Genomic DNA, 18991 nt, shown 5'->3' on the forward strand with positions numbered 1-18991 from the left:
ATGCAATGCGTGAAACTTTTTGCAAGTCACAAGACCATTTTGTCAACAAACCGATTGTTGGAGCGGCAATTTCAACCTTTGCCTGTTTTTTGAGTAAATCCTACCGTTTCTCTTAATAAATACCTTTGATGTATTGGTTTTTGGGGCCTACAAAGTCTTTTATCTGCGTTACAAACAAAAAAAACTTAGTTATCGTCCACGACAGCTTTGAAAAATTACGTGGAAAAATGTAAGCAAAAAGTATTTCAGAGGCCTACAATAAAACATTACTGAAAACCTGCAGTGAGGACTAGTTTTTTAATTAAAGGTGAATAACAATAAAAATGTGAGGAGGAACCACACATTTAACTTTTTGAAATCCAAACATACAAGTAGCTTCCACAAACAAAAAACTACTCAAAATATGCATTTTTTTTTTTTCTGTTTTGATCTAATGACAATCCACCTTTTTGAAAAATACGACATTCAGCAGCTACAAAAGGATATGTGAAATGAAAAGTGAACCGTGGCCACTAGTAAAGTAGCTGATTGGATAGACGACCTAACTGAGTGGTAGCCATGGAGACCATCCATTTTACTGGAATAGTGCCACTTACTATATTCTCATGATCTGTGCAACAGCAGCTGGATACCAAAAAAAAAAAGTGTTGGAGTTTTATCGTGATGGCTCCTGATTGCCATTAGGACTGAACACCTTTTTTTTCCCCAAGTGGCTGTAAATTAAGGACTAACAAATGCTTTGCCGAATCAGTGGTTATCCTCATGAGTAGTAGGAGAACGGAGCGTATTACCAACAGTCCACTGCTTCTGATCCCCAGAGACATGACTGCACATTTGGAGGAGAGACAAATATGAATCCAACATCTGCAAAAATATGTGGAGTATGTGACCTTGAGCATGACGTGCTGAATTCATAAGGTGGTAACCCGGAATGTTCAGCAATCAAAGCATGGAAAGGTATGCCTTTACTGTTTTGCTGCTTTCCAAATCAGGATTGATTGGTGCAGTCGTCGTGGAGTGCTAGGAATCTTTTATTTTGCTACCGTGGGGGGAATATTCACGGCCGACTTTCCCTTCAAATTGATTCGTTTAAAAGGCCAAAAAGAGAAATTTCCCTTTATGAAACTACGTGCTGGCTCCACCACTCTACATGCATAAGAAATAATGACAGAAAATGTTAAACTGCATCATTTTCAATGAAGAATGTTTAAATTAATATAAAAAGAACTTGTGCAAGAGGGGATCCAGGGCAACTTCTATCACAGCAGGGGCCACAAATGTGTTTGTTTGATCGAAAGGCCACATTATCAACATTCAGTCAGCATTTAGAATAATAACCAATCTGAGCATTAACACATGGGTTAACACAAAGGTTTTTAAAGTAAATGTGTGTGTTTTTCTGTCATTCTGTGTATGTTTGTTGTCGCCTTGCTTGTTATGATTACATTTTTAGGTATTTCTGTTGTCCTTTTGTGTATTTTTCCAGTAAAATGTATGTTTTTTTGGTATTTTTGTTGACGTTTTGCTTGTTTGTTAGTACTGTGGGTTTGCGGAGTCATTATTTGTGTTATTCTTGTCTTTCTGTGTATTTCTGTCATTTTTATTACATTTCTTTGAGTCATTTTTGCGTATTTGTGTTGTCGTTTTGTGTTTTTTCGGGTCACTTTGTGTATTTTCCTATAATGTTGGGCCTCCAGTTGCCCATGACTGCTTTAAACTATAACAATAAAGAATATTTACCTAAAAGTTCGTCATTCTTATTTCTTAATGAAAATGTAGTTTCATAGAGAAATTACTGCACACAAACTCATATTTATTCATTTAAAAAAAAGCAACTAGTTTTATATGTACAAAGCTAATTATGTCAGATTTGGCCATGAGAATAAATAGGGTTTAACGATACGTAATGCTTTCTTATGCCATGACACATTTGACCCTAGAACCTTCAATTAAATGAAAAATCTGGACATGTGGCAATTGTTAATAGATTAGATCAATGGACAGATGTGTCGAATCTGGCTATGCCGCTAGTAGCCCAAGATGTTGTCATGAGGCCTGGGCAATATACATCAAGATTTCTATTTTGCCGATAGGGAAAATAACAGTATCTCTTATGATACATTTTCATTCCATAGTTGAATTAGTATTAAAATACTCCTTTTAGGAGTTGCTGTTTTCGTTACTTCTCGGAACATGAAAAGCACAGTTTGATGCATTTCTGAGTGTGTTCTAACCCAGACCTTCATCTAAACAAGCCACACTACAGAGCTCACTCACACGTGCTGTCCCTTAGAGGAGAAAAAGCCAAAAGTGGCACATATTGTGCAGCTGTGCAGGTAATAAATGCAGCTGTGTGGCATTTTGCGTCAGCAAATTTAACTCCAAAAGTTGAAAATATCAAAGTTATTATTGCATATCATCATTTGTAGAACAAATATTGAGATAAGAGTTTTGGTCAGTAATAGTATATCACCCAGCCCTCGCTGTCACACAAGATTTTGCGAGATTTTGTAGTGCATGATATCAAGTATATCAAATCTTGATATATTCTGCATTATTTAAGCATACTTATCCATTGAATATTAAAATGATGACCAGAGTCAACTCAATAGATTCCTACTAAGCTTTTGATGTACTCATTTGAAATATTCTATGAAATATCCTCATTACAAGATCACATTTAGGAAATCAAGAACTATACATCTGAAATAGACACAATGAGAAACCACTCAACAGACCAAATAAAGCCACCAAGCATAAAAAACATACATGTTTCACCAATATAACCAGTAGTACTAATGCATTTCATTCACAAAATGATGGATTTACACTGTAAAAGCATTCTGCCAACATATATATATATATATCTCCACATATTTTATAACAGGTCAAGTGCATGATAAGATTATGAAGGGGGGAAAAAAAAGAACAATTTCTTTCACAAGTACGGGAAATACAGAGTTACAGCTCCAGTATGAAAACTGTTTTATTCTGTCAACCGTCACCATCAGTCGCTGAGTTTCTTTACCATAGATAAGCGATCCAATCGATATGCAGCACAGTACAGTAGCTGATATTCACCAGACTCTCTCTCTCTCTCTCCCACTACAATAGCCTGCCAGAGTACAGCAGCCTCAGGGAACGGCTGCAGAACAATTACTTTTTATTTTTCAAACGCTGTCGTCCCATCAGGTATCACAACCAGATGCCAGGTTCAGCTGCTGTTATATTAAATAGAAGCTCCATCACATTCCTCCGGCAGCAACACTTAGCCATTTAATATAAAGAAAGAGCGAAAGACCAGTCGATGTAAGACTGGTCTTAAGTGTGCGTGTGTGTGTGTGCGCGTGTGTGTGTGTGTGTGTGTGTGTGTGTGTGTGTGTTTGTGTGTGTGTGTGAGTGAGATATGCTTGGGGGCGACTCCACCAATGGCCAATGTAGATTACATGACAGATGGTACAGCAGGCCTGGATATAATGGATGTAATTATCAGACAAGAACAACAATGTTAATGTCTTTCTGAAAGAAACACACACAAAAAAAAAAAAAAAAAAAAAAAAAAAAACATGAAAAAATTTCACTTCCCTGCACTAAAGATCCCCTTTTTTCCAAATCCGGAGCCGATTTATTACTCCAGATGAGAGAATTTGAAGAATATCGTAATTGGAAATGAAAGGCGTGATTGTGCCAGAATGGGAAAACTTCAGATCCGATTTAGGGTGAAGGGCTAAAGCTCCCCTTTTCCTGCCTTTGATTTGGATGCTGAAAGACAGTGTGCTGCTGACTTCACATCAAAGCTTTCTGTACAGTGGCCGTACACATCCTTTCTCTAGCAGACATTTTTTTTTTCTCCTACAGCAAGCCTACTTCATGGGCATATTAAATAACACAACTCTAAATACCAGTGGCGTCAAACTCGTTTCAGTTCAGGGGCCAAATATGGAGCAGGTAAACAAGTCATTTCAACATTATTAAGTCCTAGATTGCACTTCTACATATACATAAAATCATACATATGTAAGAAACCAATCATATCCATGCAGGAGGTGACAGATATCAGTCCCAACAGAGTCTTCACTATAAATGTCCTAGATTTTGTGACCAATTTCTATTCCTTTAAGGGAAATATTATGAAATAATTTGAGGTAAATTGAAGGACTGTGTCAGACTTTTGAGTTTTCTTTTCAATAGTTTAACATTAAAAAATGACTGCAATCGTGCAATATAAGCAGTGGGAAAACTGAGTTTCATTTACACAATTATTCATTCATTTTCTGTCATTATTGCCTTTTCCTGCGAGCACAATTGGATGCTCCAAAAGGCCGAATTTAGCCCCCGGGCCATGAGTTTGACACGTGCTGTATACCAGTGGTTCTCAAACTGTTTTGGCTTAAGTAGCCCCTTTTCTCTTATTTCTGAATCCAAGTACCCCCTTTGTTTGACTACGTTATTGCTCAGAATACTGTGAAAAAACAACTATAGAGCGTAATGACGGAATGAATGAGTGAAAAAGCACATTTTAAAGATTCTAATTTTGTAATTGAATAGAATGAAACAGTGAATGGATTTATTTCTACTGTTTTTGTCATTTCTGGTCATCTCATACCTGGTGTTGGACCAAAATTCATGTTCTGATCAAAATGATTTCTATCCTAATTTTATTATGATTATCATTTTTACCTAAAAAAAAAAAAAAAAAAAAAACATAAAACCCCATATTTTTAATGCTTTCATTTGTTAATGTTCTACTCACTCTCTCAAGTACCCCCTGTAGTGTCGTCGCGTACCCCCCCAGGGGTGCGCGTACCCCCATTTGAGAAACACTGCTTTATATACAGTCCTCATCTTATTCTACACTGCTTGATGTATTCTAAGCAGAAAGCCTGAAGTGACACTTTGGGAATAAACGCAAATCATATCAACATATATGTATACACATAAGCTTCTGATAAAAAAATAAATAAAAAAAAAATTAAAAAAAATCCATACAGCCTGAATCTATGAACTGCATATTTTATCCTATACACACTAAAAATTGTGTAAAAATTCAACACACTCACCACTGCATACATCCTCACAGCATAGCACAGGCCTCTGAGAAACTAGTTCCATTCTTTGCATTCAGGTGAAGCTGGAGCTGCTATTAAATAATATATAAACTACATGTAAAAAAAATAAATAAAAAATAATAAACTTCATCTGAGGTCTCACTAATGTGTCTAAAAAACACACACACACACACTGTCAAAGTGTATTTCTCTGTTTAGAGATTATAATCTAACCTACAAACACAGGAAAACAAGATAATCCCAAAGGAATCAGATATATATATATATATACATATATATACATTAATGTTATCATCGCAGGTGGCGCCAATCCGCTGCTGATTACACCTCAACCACGCACGCACCTGACTCGGGTTAAAGTAATCAGCTGGTGGTGCACTACTGCACACTTTAATCTACTCGTCATCATTATTTGATTTCTGGAGTGGATGTGAGGCACTAAACATGTGAACTCAGTGTGAGATTGGAACACTTACAGCGTCTGGAGAAGGAACAGCGATGCCTGTGATGAGGCTTCAAGTCCGACACCTTTCTTTCTTTTTTATTTACCCCCAATGAAAGGAAGCGAAAGCACGCGTAATTTCACATGGAAACTGTCTCTCCGGTGCTCGGTGTCGTCATTACGCACGGTGGCTCGGTCCGGAATGGACTTGGAGTATCCAAAGCGGTTCGGGGGGTGGTTTGTGTTTTATTTCGGTATCCTTTGCTTTCAAAAATGATAATCGACTTTCTTCGATCTTCTGTGGCTTATCTCCACGATCCGATCCCCGCAGAATCCTCGCCACTTGTCCCCCCCACGACCACCACCACCACCTTTACATCCCTTTATGGCAAAAGGCGTCCATCTGTGCTACATCACGTCCCGTGTATGGAAAGCGAAATGCCTGCTGCACACAATAAAAAAAAAAAAAAGAATAAAGAGTATCCAAATGAGGGGAAAATGTAAAAGCAAGTCAGTGATGTCTGAGGGATCCAAAAAAAACAAAAAAAAAAAGCAGAAGTTTTTCTTTTTCTTTTCTTTTTTAATAATCCACTGCGCCCTATAGCTGTGCGTCTGTGACAAAAGCTCCACTGCGCACTGGCTGGGAGGATAAATCTGAATGAGGACTGACTGAGGGTTTGGAGAGAGCCGGAGAAAGAAGGAAAGAAAGAAAGGTGAGAGGAAAATCTCGGATGTGGATTGTCCCTCTCGCGGTATACTCGGGCTCCACCTAGCAGCAAGCAGGGGATAACAGAGGCGCGCACACAGCAGAGCTCAGTGGGATGACAGTGAACGCATCACTGTGCAATCCACACCTAAGCACGACCACCAAAGACACCCACCTTCGGAAAACAGCTCAGTAATTTGATTTTTAATCAAATTAAAAAAAATAAGAAAATATGAAAACTTGAAGCATTTATAAAAAAAAATGTAAAGGCTCAACCAACATCTATCTATCTATAATGCAAGAAACGTCTGCGTGTGTGTGGAGCTATTTTCTCCGATACGCGGTGTTTGTTCGACCTGATGACTTAACATTTATACATAAAGTACACAAAACGGCAACAGAAATGCACGGAAATATGCATAAAAGGCTCGAAAAACACTCAAAATGACTCCAAAAAACTTACGTCACAAAAAGAAATACACCAAACAACAAAAATATGAAAATGACTCAAATTACACAAAATTAAATATTTATACAGAAAAATAGAAATGCACAAAACTACACTAAAGAAGATACAAAATAACACAAAATGACTCCAGAATCGCACTACAATGACAACAAAAAACAATAATTATACAAAAAAAGCACAAAAAGACAACAAAAAGATACAAAAATACACATGACTCCAAAAAACATAAAAATGAGTAAAACAAAACAAAACAACAAACACATTTATCATGCACATGTCCCATAGAACTCAACCAGGGAAATTGCACACGCTATTTTATTTTGCACCCGCAAAATATACCACTCTATAACACTACAGAGTACAGAGTATGTACACCACTTTGTACATCCAACCTTCAAACACATACTCATTTGGCCATAATTGACATCTCTATTTAAGCTCCTCCCACTATATGAATACATACTTTTGACTGGCACTGTACTAGTTTATCTATAATGCAAGAAAGGTCTGCGTGAATGTGTGTGATTGTGAAGCGAATTTCTCCCTGTTTGTTTGACCTGAAACTTTGACTAAACAATATTTATACAAAAAGTACACAAATCAACAACAGAAATGCACAAAAATATACAACAAGGCTCCAAAAACACACAAAATGACTCCAAAAAACATACATTACAAAAACAAACACACCAAACAAAATACGAAAATGACTCAAAATACACAAAACTAAATATTTATACAAAAAAAAATGCACAAAATGACAACAGAAATGCACAAAACTACACTGAAAAAGATACAAAAATACACAAAATGACTCCAGAATCACACTACAATGGCAACAAAAAACAAATATACAAAAAAGCACAAAAAGACAACAGAAAGATACAAAAATACACATAATGACTCCAAAAAACATACATTACAGAAAAATACGCCAAACAAAAAACATATAAAAATGAGTAAAAAAAACCCAAACATTTATCATGCACATGTCTCATAGAATTAAACCAGGGAAATTGCACACGTTATTTTACTTTGCACCTGCAAATATACCTTTTTATAACACTACAGAATACTGAGTTATATGTACACCTCTTTGTACATCCAACCTTCAAACTCATTTGGCTCTCTACTTAAGCTCCTCCCACTATATGAATACATACTTCCGATGGGCGTTGTACTCGTTCTATAAATCAGGGATCACCAACCTTTCTGAAACTGTCAGCGACTTCATAGGTATTGAATAGTCCGAAGAACTACTAGTTATAAAAGCACTTAATAAATGCTTTCAATTTAACTAGACTTAGACGCTTGGATAATAAGCAAGGCTAGCAGTAACTTAAAAAGTTAGGAAATGTTGAGGTTTTCTCCGAATTTATGCCATCGTTTCACTTTCATTACATTTTATAGAAAATAGACCTTGCGTTTTTAAAACTACGTCTTATATAATTATCATATTGTATTTAACATATCATTAGCCATACACCAGATCTGCAACACTACAAAACATTTGTCACAATGTTTCAGTGAAGATACCCATTTAAAGATGCTTAATTTAATACTAAAACTTCATCAGCAGTATTTAAATTTACTAAGTCCTATAACTATGTCTTTGTTCATTAGTGACTTAGAGCTCTTGAGGGGACCTCACTGTGGTCCATGTGGGCCACCTGGTGCCCGCGGGCACCATGTTGGTGACCCCTTTAAGGGATGGGCTCAATTACATTTTAAAATTACAATCCATGTTCAATTAAAATTACAATTGTGTTTTCCCCTGAAAAATAAGAAATATTTCCATTAAACTTAACCTTCTTCTCGTGTTAGCTTTCTGTTAGCATCTCTTATGAAAATGGGTCAATTTTGACCCAAATCAGCTGTAAAATACAAGAAAAAATATTATCTATTATCTAATCTATGTCTTATCCCTTATTTACCTTGTTAGGCTTCCTTATCCATTAAAATATTTTTGGTTTAAACCTTTTTCTGTGTTATATATTATTTTTAAATGGTAAAATTACCCTGAAGAGAAGTGACATATAAGATATTTTAATAACGTTAACTATACATAAGTGTATTGCCATAGAACTGTAACATGGTTCCCCAGGTTTGCGTTTAATTAAAATGTAAATTATAATTTTGACAATTTCAATGCAATTACAACTGCAAAGAAAATTATCAATTCGAGTTTTTACGTCATTCTTAATGTGAATCCTTGTTTTTTACAGACAGGGAGGACAGTGATTCTCGATTTTTGTTCTCATTTGTTCTGGGTAAAATCCCCCATGATACTTCTATGCACACCACATCCCACAATGCAATGTAAGAAAATGTCAACCACCGGTTGAAAAAAACAAACTTTCAAGTAGCAATTTGAACCTTTGATATCGTTTTTTCAGGTAAACGAGCTTCAAAGCTTTAATCCTTTTTTTTAATACAGAGTCTTCAAGGCAGGAATTAATCGGATTAACTCCAATGCAACATTATATGGAAGAGCCTTTACAAAACAAACATTGGATGATAGTTTTAAAAACATACACCAATAATCAAGGTTATCACTCTTTCATATCAGTCATTTTCTTCAGGAATAGTCAAATGAAAGGACTTCTACTGCATCAAATCCCCTAATCTTTTGCTGTCACAGTCTTGGGTAAATTCATGCAAAATATTATGGGAACCGTCTGAGCCTAAACCAACTTATCTTTGTCTTATCTGCTGCAAGAATGTTCACCATGGCCTCTCTGACAACATGTCGTCTTGCACTTCAGTGCCTAAAAGCAAGCAACAGTTGGTATTCGCTCAAACGTGCCAACGTAGCAGCAAACACGAGGCCTTCTGCTCTGTGTCAGCTGTCAAACAAACACTGATTTGAAGCGATAACCCCGATGCACGGTCTGAGGCTTTTAACCATTTGTTTATAAGAGCTGGAATGCACAAGTAAGGCATTGTTCCATGATGTTGGGGGGGAAAACCAGTCGCACCCCGGGTTTGGGACTATGGGATGTATGTGGTTCAAGGCTTTATTTGATGGGTTAGTTTTAAAACATTCTGGCACTTCTTTCTTAAAGCCACCTGTTCCCACACACAATCCAAACAGTGTCTTTTCCAAGGATATTTCACTGAAGTGTACTCAGTTCTCTAGTGCTAGCTGTACTGTATTGGTTGCCTGACGCTGGCAGGAAGCCATGTGTTATATTGCATTCTGTGTGTGTATCAGGGAGTGTAATTCTCATGTGAACACCTCAGATTTTCTTTTTTTTTCTTTTTTTATTTATTTATTTATTATTATTTATTTAGACTTTTAGTAAAATCAGAAGCATTTGACAATGGTTTGATCTCAGGAACCAGTTGAAGATTTTAGTCAATGATTGAATATTAATGAATAAAAGCTGAGTTAAGCCTAAAAGCATCTATTTATTTGTCAAATCATTTTTATTTATTATTATGATTGCTAGTTTTTTTTTTTTTCTGTATATACCTTTGTTGCTGTTTGTTTCCTTTTTTGACTTGTGTGTAATTGTTTTAACAATTGTAAAGAGTTTATGAAAAGCACTTATAAATAAAATGTTTTACCGGTTATTATTATTATTATTATTATTATTATTATTACCTCCGCGAAGAGCGGTAAGGTTAAGTTTTACCCTCAGTTTGTCTGTCATTCTGTCTGTCTGTCAGTCCGTCATTCTGTTAGCCAAATAAACTTGAAAAGTAATGAAGGGATTTGGATGAAAATTTTCAGGACAATTGATAAATGGGACAAGGAACAGGTGATAAAAATGTTGGTGATGTTCTGGCTACCAAAAGAAAATATATAGAAATATATAAATCCCATTCATTTCCCCATCCACACTGTGGAACTTCTGTTAAACCCATTGTTTTAGAACACTGAAGATGTCATCACCAGTGATGTCATGCATGGCTACATTGTATATGACATTACATTATGTTTTATAGGTGTGCAGGAGTAGGGGGGGGGGGGGGGGTACATAGTTTCAGGTTAAATGTCTGAAGGGGTACGGAATTGTGACTTGGTCAACAATTTTGTGAAAATCATTTTTCTGGAGGCAAATATCCCTGGGGTCATATTGACCCTAAGGGTAAATGTAGTATTTGAGAATAATAAGAGGTTAAGTTTGGTTAGTTAAACACGTAATAGTCATTTATGGAAGGTATGGATTTTGTATCACAGTTTTTCAACTTGTTTTTTTAAATGTCATTTTTTTGGTCAAAGTTTTGCTGTGCTAGCGTGAATGCTAAATGAACAACTAGAGATTTTGCTGAGTTTTCTTTCAAAATTGGCCTCATTTCCAAAAGGCTTCTTATGTTCTGAACAGAAATGCTATTTTCATTTTATTTTATTCTTGAGAAATGCATCAAAAAGTGTATAGCATTAAATGTTATCTTGCTTCTACACACCTACGTAAATCAAATCTTTTGTAACCTTGTGCTGTCAAGGTTTGAACAATTCACAGCATTTTTTTTTTTTAATCTACAATTTTCTGGAGGCAAAATGTAAAATGTGTACGAGTAATATTTGAGGATAATATGAGGGTTAAATGAGACCATCAAAGCTCTAGCTTTCTATTCTTACAACTATGTCCATCCAATCCGAATGTCTTTTAATTAGAAAACACTCTAGAAAATAGGTTAAAGGTGGCTCCTTACTACCTGATTGATGCACAGTTTTACGACATTACAACTATGCAGGAGTTAGCTGTAGTTAGCTTTAACAATCAACCAAAAGGCCATAATCAATATTAAGATAAATAGTAACCCTGTGATAATTTCCCCATGAACCTTATTAATAGGCTCATTTAGAGTAGCCCTGAACTCCTAAAAGCTCAGCTGGGAATTACCCGGGTGCCTTCCTGCCTGCGTTTGAATAGACGCTATAGCTAGCTGCATAAGCGTTATCTCTCCCCGACACTGCCTTGTGGTGCAAATGAATTTCTCCAGGTAGAGCAGTGACCAAAGCCGCCTGCTTTTTCCACTCACGTACAGTCGGCAGCTTCAAAGCCACTGCCTTAAGAAGCGTGCATTATACTGCAGCCATCCACCACAATAACAACATAAATGAGAGCTATAGAAAATATCAGCCGGAATGTTAGCTTTAGCACCAAGGCTACACCACTCGAGATGGAAAATACAAGCCAAATGCACATTTTCATCGTTTGGAAAATAAAAGATGGAAATATCGATATGTAAAAGTAGAAATCTAGAACATAGGAGATGAGGAGTAAAAAAAAATAAAAAATGATAGTCCAATGCTGATTTTTAACTGGTTTGCTTGAGTAAATAGCATAGTCGTCCATACTATACACCAGTGGTTCTCAACCTTTTCAGTCCATGACCCCCAAAATAAAGGTTCCAGAGACCGGGGACCCCCACTGTACCTGAAGGTGGTTGAACACAGACATGAACATTGAAGAACAGTCATGTGGAGACAGGGCCATCTATAAGGGGGAATAAAGGGGAGAGATTTTTGGGGTCCATCCATAAAGTCAGCAAAATGATGGTCCACTGTTCTATGAATCTGTGATAACCACATTTATTTATTTATCTGATTAATATCCACTGTTATCCAGGAAGTTTTAATTATTTGGGCCATAGATAATAGTCATCTTACAGATGTAAATCCTTGTTTTAAACAAGGTTTTAAACAAAATGGGTTAAAGTGACCAAAAAAGGTAGAAAAGGTGGATAAATGGTGTTTTAAAACCACAGAAATGTTTTTAAAGTTGCAAACTGTGGATGATTGAATTTAAAAAGTAGCCACAATTAGTTTAAACTGGCAAATAATCGGCATGACAAATGGTGAATGTGGTTAATTTGGCAAAAACAAGCATGACATATGGTGAAAAGAGGTGAAAAGGCAATAATGGGTCAACATATGTGAAAAATGTCTTGGAAGTGAAAAAAAATGTGCAGACAATGCATTGAAATTATACATAGAAGTGGCAAAAATGGGAGTAAAATATGGCAAATTTGGTGAAGTTGCAGAAAAAGGGTAAAAATAAGAAAAAAATGGGCATCTGGTAACCCCCTCCCAGTGTCTCGCAACCCCAAACCAGGTCCACGGTTGAGAACACCTAATATACACTCAATAAGTATATACTGTCTACGATACGTATTGTTAGGATGATGACCAATGATGGCCTTCCCACTGAAGTATACATTTTAAACCCACGCCGACAATAACCTGAATCATGGCTAAATATCTCTGTTGATTCTCCACCTTGGAAAGTTCTGAAAACATTTTAAGTGAGAAAGTGACCAAGTAGAATATCAACATGTGGTCATTTGATCCATAAAACTCACGGAAATTAATTTCATGGCGACATTTCAAAGATTTTCGGAGACCCGCCATTGTGCTACTGACAAAAACTCTAGTCAACTTCAAAACAAGAGCCCTATTTACAAAGTTTTACGTTTTGCTCGCATAGCATCATGGGACTAGTGTGCCCACTGTGCATACTTAAAAAATGTTCCCATAAAGTAAACATCCAGGTATTTCTCGCTCACTCAATCTTTGCATACTATGTAATGTGAATGCACTACATACTCTTTTTGACCTCAAACATATTATGAGTAGTACATTAGTATGTAGTGTTTAACATTACAAATCTCATTTCCATCAAGTGCCCTTTGATATAATAGGAAAAGTCATATAGTCCTATTTTTCATTTGCATAATTTCTTAAATTGCAAAAATGTGGAATGGGTTCATTTTTGAGGTGAAGTGTGTTTTTGAGAAGTAAAAATTCAACACCCACATAAGCAACATTCAGAAGGGAAGCGTGACATAAGCACGAACAGATGGTGTGAGACAGATTTCATCTGAAAAGTCTTGAATAAAAAACAAAGCTCGGGGGCTGATTTACAAGTTTACAAGTTGCTATGATCAATATTTATATATCACATTATAATGAGATGAATTCTCATAGAATCGAGAGGTCACCAGTAAAGGCGTAACCATAAATAATTGCGACTAAGGAAGTAGTGTAAAGTTCAATAGTGAAGCCAAAAAAAAAAGTTGTTGTATCTATCTCCACTGTATGCATTATAGTTTAAGAAATATGCTTAAATAAATCAGGAAATAAAGGATCTCTCCAAGTCAGTATTTATTTATGTATTTTTTTTTCCATTATTTTTTTCCTACAACACTACATGTAGTGCAATCTTTTCGCGACAGCTAAGCATGTTTTATTATTGCAATTAAATGAATATATTTATTTTATTGCATAGTTGTGTCCCTAAGAAATAGGGAAGAGGGAGTCAGGGTAGGACAATGGAAGGGGTCAGTATTTTCTAATGTTTCTCTTTAGTAAAGGCGTCTTGTTTTGATCTATAGGCGGATTTTGAGATTCTTGCCAGGGGGGGCAAAAGAAAAAATAGAATTAAATATGTAGACCGTTCCGAGATTTGTGCGAACCGCAATGTGTGTAACATAAAAAAACAATTAGTAACGTAATTGATAATCTTGACTTAAAAAATTTGCGACGGCCGCTTTCTGCTTCATTTTTGCTGCAGTACCAAACATGAACTACTGGGTGCAGTGTCGCTTCACTGTTCACATTGTGAAGAAGAATTGCGCAGCAGAAGAAGAACCAACCTAAAGTCTCAAAAGTTTGGGACAATTTCACTAAAAACTTATTCTACACACCTGAGGTAGAACTAACATCTGTGATATGAAACTAACAGAAATATGTTAGTCAATCAAAGCAGCAGAAATGTGTTTCATTAAAAAAAATATTTTGTTCGAATAAATTTGGGAAAACTGTAATGACAACTTTTGACCACTGGGGGGTGGGGTTGGCATGCTCCCCCCCACACCCCGCAAAATCTGCATATGTTTTGATTCAATTCAACTTTAGTTGTATAGCGCAATTTACAACAAAGTCATCGCAATGCGTTTGTCAAAATATAAAATTCATAATAAGAAAGAGAAAACCCAACAAGATCCACATGAACAAGCATTTAGCGACAGTGGGAAAAAACAACTCCTTTTAACAGGAAGAAATCTCCAGCAGAACCACGTGATCCTTACATATAGTTACTAAATACGTAGCGCAATATAAAATGGATTATTTATTTATTTATTTATTTATTTATTTATTTATTTATTTATTTATTTATTTTTTAAATAATCTTGAAGAAAACAAACAACCAATTTTGTTATTATTAATGATTATCAATTTGATTTTCAATTAGTGGTCTTCTATTTAACATCAACACCTCACAGAACCTTTATTATTGTATTTGGTCATTTAAATATTCAAATTGGGAGGACAATAAATTTGAAAACAAATAATTAATTAATCTATTCTGTGACTCACTTGTTCCTGTTTTCAGGGTCTCGGGGACTTTAAAGAATCAATATTTGAGAATGTAAGAATAATTTTTGAATCTTAAATATCAACCCCCCCCCCCCCCCACCACCCCCTTTTAATAAAGGCAAAGCATTTCAATAAATCCAGCAAATTCATATTGTTTAAAAACCAGCTCTTATAGTAATAGTTAATGAAATCAAATAATGAGGACTGATTTGGCAATTGTAGCTTCATCATTAGCTCGTTTCAGTATCTATAACCTCACAACATCGACACTAAGCTCTCTGACAACAAGTATAATTGACCGTCACATCCTCGTGCTAAATGTCCGCTGTCCACCTGATTTAGTAAATACAGAGAGTTAAGCACCTGCGACACAGGACTAATTGAACATCACGAGGTGATGCATGGCGTTATAAAAAAAAAACTCTGCACAGTTAGTCTCTCCATGCTGTTGCAAGAACCTCCTGGCAAATGTAAAGCTGTTCCAGAAAATGAAGGCTTATGGGCACCGTTGCTGTGCAAAGTGAATCCAATAAAGTCAGAGCCATTTTTCCCTGTTTATCCATGCTGGCAAGACTGGGAATTATCATTTCCACAGTGCTGACACCTACATATGCACTAGTTTTGCTGCTTTTTTTATGGAGATTATGTGTTTAAAAGTTTCAAATGCTATATATTTAGTGTATTGTTAGCGAAAAAAATAAATGAACAGAGTATGTTGCAGTTCTATTTCTACACCAATGACTACAACCAATGTTGGTGTAAACAGATAAGTTTTCTCAGTAAATAACAGTTTTTTAAAATGCTATAAATTGTTCGAACCTTGACAGTACACAAGCCTGGTTACAATAGATTTGATTTAGATGCGGAGAAGCAAGATAACATTTAAGGTTGAATACTTTTTGATGCATTGGAGCAATAAAATGAAGATAGCATTTCTGTTCAAAGCATGAGAAACCTTTTGGAAATGAGGCCAAATTTCAAAGAAAACTCTAAAAACTTCAGTGAAGTTCAGGAAAATCTTTTAATTTGTATTTGGCAATTGAAAGTTGCCAAATTTTCAATGTGTAATCGTAGGAGTTCTTATTATTTTTCTTTTGCAACTCCTTTGTCGTGGAACCCCTCCTAGGCTATTACTGCAGCACTAATGACTATGTCATCTCATAGGGGCAATGTCAAGGATGTGCACTCAACCTTTTTTGGAGCCAAAATAACAAGGTCAAGGTTGTGTCAAAGTGTCAAAAACCAAAATGTTCCACATCTCTATAAATATTAATCATATAAGTTTGATGCTTACATTTATGAAATGCTCATCTCAAGTGGAGTGTTTTATTTCATGGGATCGAAGCTGTACGACCTACCAGTAAATGATTGGTAGGGGTCAAAGTTAATGACGTCACAAAAAAACAAAAAAAAAAAACTTTTTCCCTTTAGCTTGGCTACAAATTGAGATACAGTGCTCAGACTGGTACCATTGAACAACATTTCCTTTCAATGTGTGACCTACCAGTAAAAAGATTGGTAGGGGTCAGTAATTATGACGTCACAAAAAAAATAAATATATATATATATATATTTCCCTATAACTTGGCCACAAATTGAGAGACAGTGCTCATACTGGTACCATTGAACAATATTTCCTTTCAATGTGTGACCTTGACCTTCACTCAAGGTCATATTTAAGGTCAAGGTCAGTCTTCTGTTTTTCCTGCATTGCATACCTTGTCAACAAATCCAGACACAGGTTGTCATTTATTGCCAATTTTCAATTACCAAATACGTAGTCGCCTTGCAAGTACAGGTCTTGCCGAGTTTAGCATTGACGCTAGCACTCCAAAACTTTGACCAAAAAATCCAACTAAAAACTTAACATTGTAAACGTGGTACAAATTTTAAACCTTCCACTAATGACAATATTACGTGTTTAACAAAGCACGAACATATCCTTCCATTAGTATCAGTACACATTTTAGCATCATTTGAGTCATTTCATTATTATTCATTTGCACTTTAGAAAATATACAGTATATATATATATATATATATATATATATATATATATATATATATATATATATATATATATATATATATAATATTATTTTTTTCTAATTTATGTCAGTTTACATTTAGCATTATCTTATGATGGTATTATTATTCTGCTATTATGTTGCTGCAACAAGCAAATGCCCCCTCTGTGGATCAATAAAAGTCTATTCTATTCTATTCACCATTGTCACATTGTGTGCTTAATTAATTATGCTCTGTAATTCATTAATGTAATTAATCTCTTTTTTAAATTGCACCTAATAATTGCTGAGAAACGCCATCAACTTGAGGTATTTTCATTTAAATGATTTTAATTATTTAAAAGTGGCTTTATAAAGTGATTTATTGTTTTTAACAGACTTGAAGACATGCAGGCATAGCCGATTACATTCCATGCTCGTGGTCCGTGCTAGCCGCTACATGTTTAGCATTGACGTGGTAGCTCCAGCTAATACAGCTCCGGTGGGCAAAGCCTTTCTTGCACAATTTGCACACAGCTGGACTTTTATTTTCAATCCGGTGTTTTTATAAAACAAAATGAACAGCCAACGAAGCTGAGAAGCACTGCAGACTCACGTCTTGTTATTGTGGTCTGTGCATCAGTATGACGGGTACACCAGAAACTATTGAAATGAGAAAGGTTCCACGCTGTTAGCGCGTTATTTTTTCCTGTAATCAATTGATCGCATTTATCGCGTTAAAGTGACAGCCCTACACATTATTGCCCTTTTAAGGCTCATCAGAGTAGCAAAAATGTGGTTTAAAAAAGTCCATATTGCCACATCCCAAAAGTCTAAAGTGTCTACACAATGTATGTTGACTTCAAGATGAAAACAGACTAAAGTACAGACAGACTTTAATTGAAGATATCAAAGGAACCTCTTCAAACACAAAGAAGAATAATGAGTTTATTATGCGGCCACTGCAAACACTAACTAATAAAGCTTATTTTGCTACTTTCCATGTTAAATGTTGCTTGGACAGGGATAGGTATTGAGTTTACTTTAGTGCATGACCAATCGTGACAACCCACAGTCAGTGGGCACCACGCATCAACAAACAACCAACGTCAGCATTAGTATCAGCATCAGCAATTTTAGTAAGCAACACCTACACGGCCTTCCCCCACTGCACGCTCAGTACAAGTGTAGGCTATACAGGTACAGCTAAAAAAAAAAATCATAAAAAAGTTTCAGAAAGTCAAACCCCATATATGATATAGGCTCATGATACATAGTGAAATATTTCAAGCCTTTATCTCTTTTTTTTTTTTTTTTTTTTTGTAAAAAAAAACAAACAAAAAAAAAGCCTTTATTTCTTGAAATGTTGATGATTACGGCTTACAGATAATGAAAACCCAAAATTCAGTGTCTTGGAAAATTTGAATATGACATAAGATCAATAAAAAAAAAGGATATGTTAAACAAAAATGTTAATTTCTTTGCACTCAATACTTGGTCGGGCCTCCTTTTGCATGAATTCAGGTCATCTGCAGGTCAGAGGAACACCCCCTTATGGTGTTACTGTGCTTGGTCAATCAAGCACAGTAACACCATAAGGGGGGTGTTATATTTCAAGAAAAAGTTGTAATTTTATGAGAATAAAGTCGTAATATTTCAAGATTAAAGTCGCAATATTCAGAAAATAAAGTCGCAATATTCGGAGAATAAAGTCATAGAATACAAACAGTATTTTGTCTGTGTTGAGGTCACTTTAGGTTTCGCACATGGTGAAATACTGGCCCATCATCACCACACTTCAGTTTAAGGACTTTAAAGCAATTTTGAACAAGATTGCGTTTGTTCCGACAAAAGAACCAGACTGATTCAGAGCAAATAGTCTTTTTTGTGGAAGAGGAACTGGTTGGAAGTGGTCGATTTTGGTGTTAGTTGTGTTCACTTCCACGGGGAGTTTGTTTTTTTTTTTT

The 18991-nt window shown here is 35.6% G+C and overlaps 1 protein-coding gene across 9 annotated transcripts in view; it reads right to left on the reverse strand.

Annotated features, from left to right (window-relative positions):
• LOC114480492 (adhesion G protein-coupled receptor L3) overlaps nt 1-18991 on the reverse strand; it is a 372070-nt gene that overhangs the window by 330771 nt on the left and 22308 nt on the right. For 8 of the 9 annotated variants that reach the window (XM_028474691.1, XM_028474685.1, XM_028474688.1 and 5 more), the window contains exon 1: nt 5546-6188. The exons of the other annotated variant lie outside the window; for it this stretch is intronic. The gene's annotated coding sequence lies outside the window, so the exon portion shown is untranslated. Of the gene's footprint in view, nt 1-5545; nt 6189-18991 lie in introns of those variants that run through there. 9 annotated transcript variants of the gene reach the window in all.

Source organism: Gouania willdenowi, chromosome 18 (assembly GCF_900634775.1).
Source record: "Gouania willdenowi chromosome 18, fGouWil2.1, whole genome shotgun sequence".
NCBI classification, from domain to species: Eukaryota; Metazoa; Chordata; class Actinopteri; order Blenniiformes; family Gobiesocidae; genus Gouania; species Gouania willdenowi.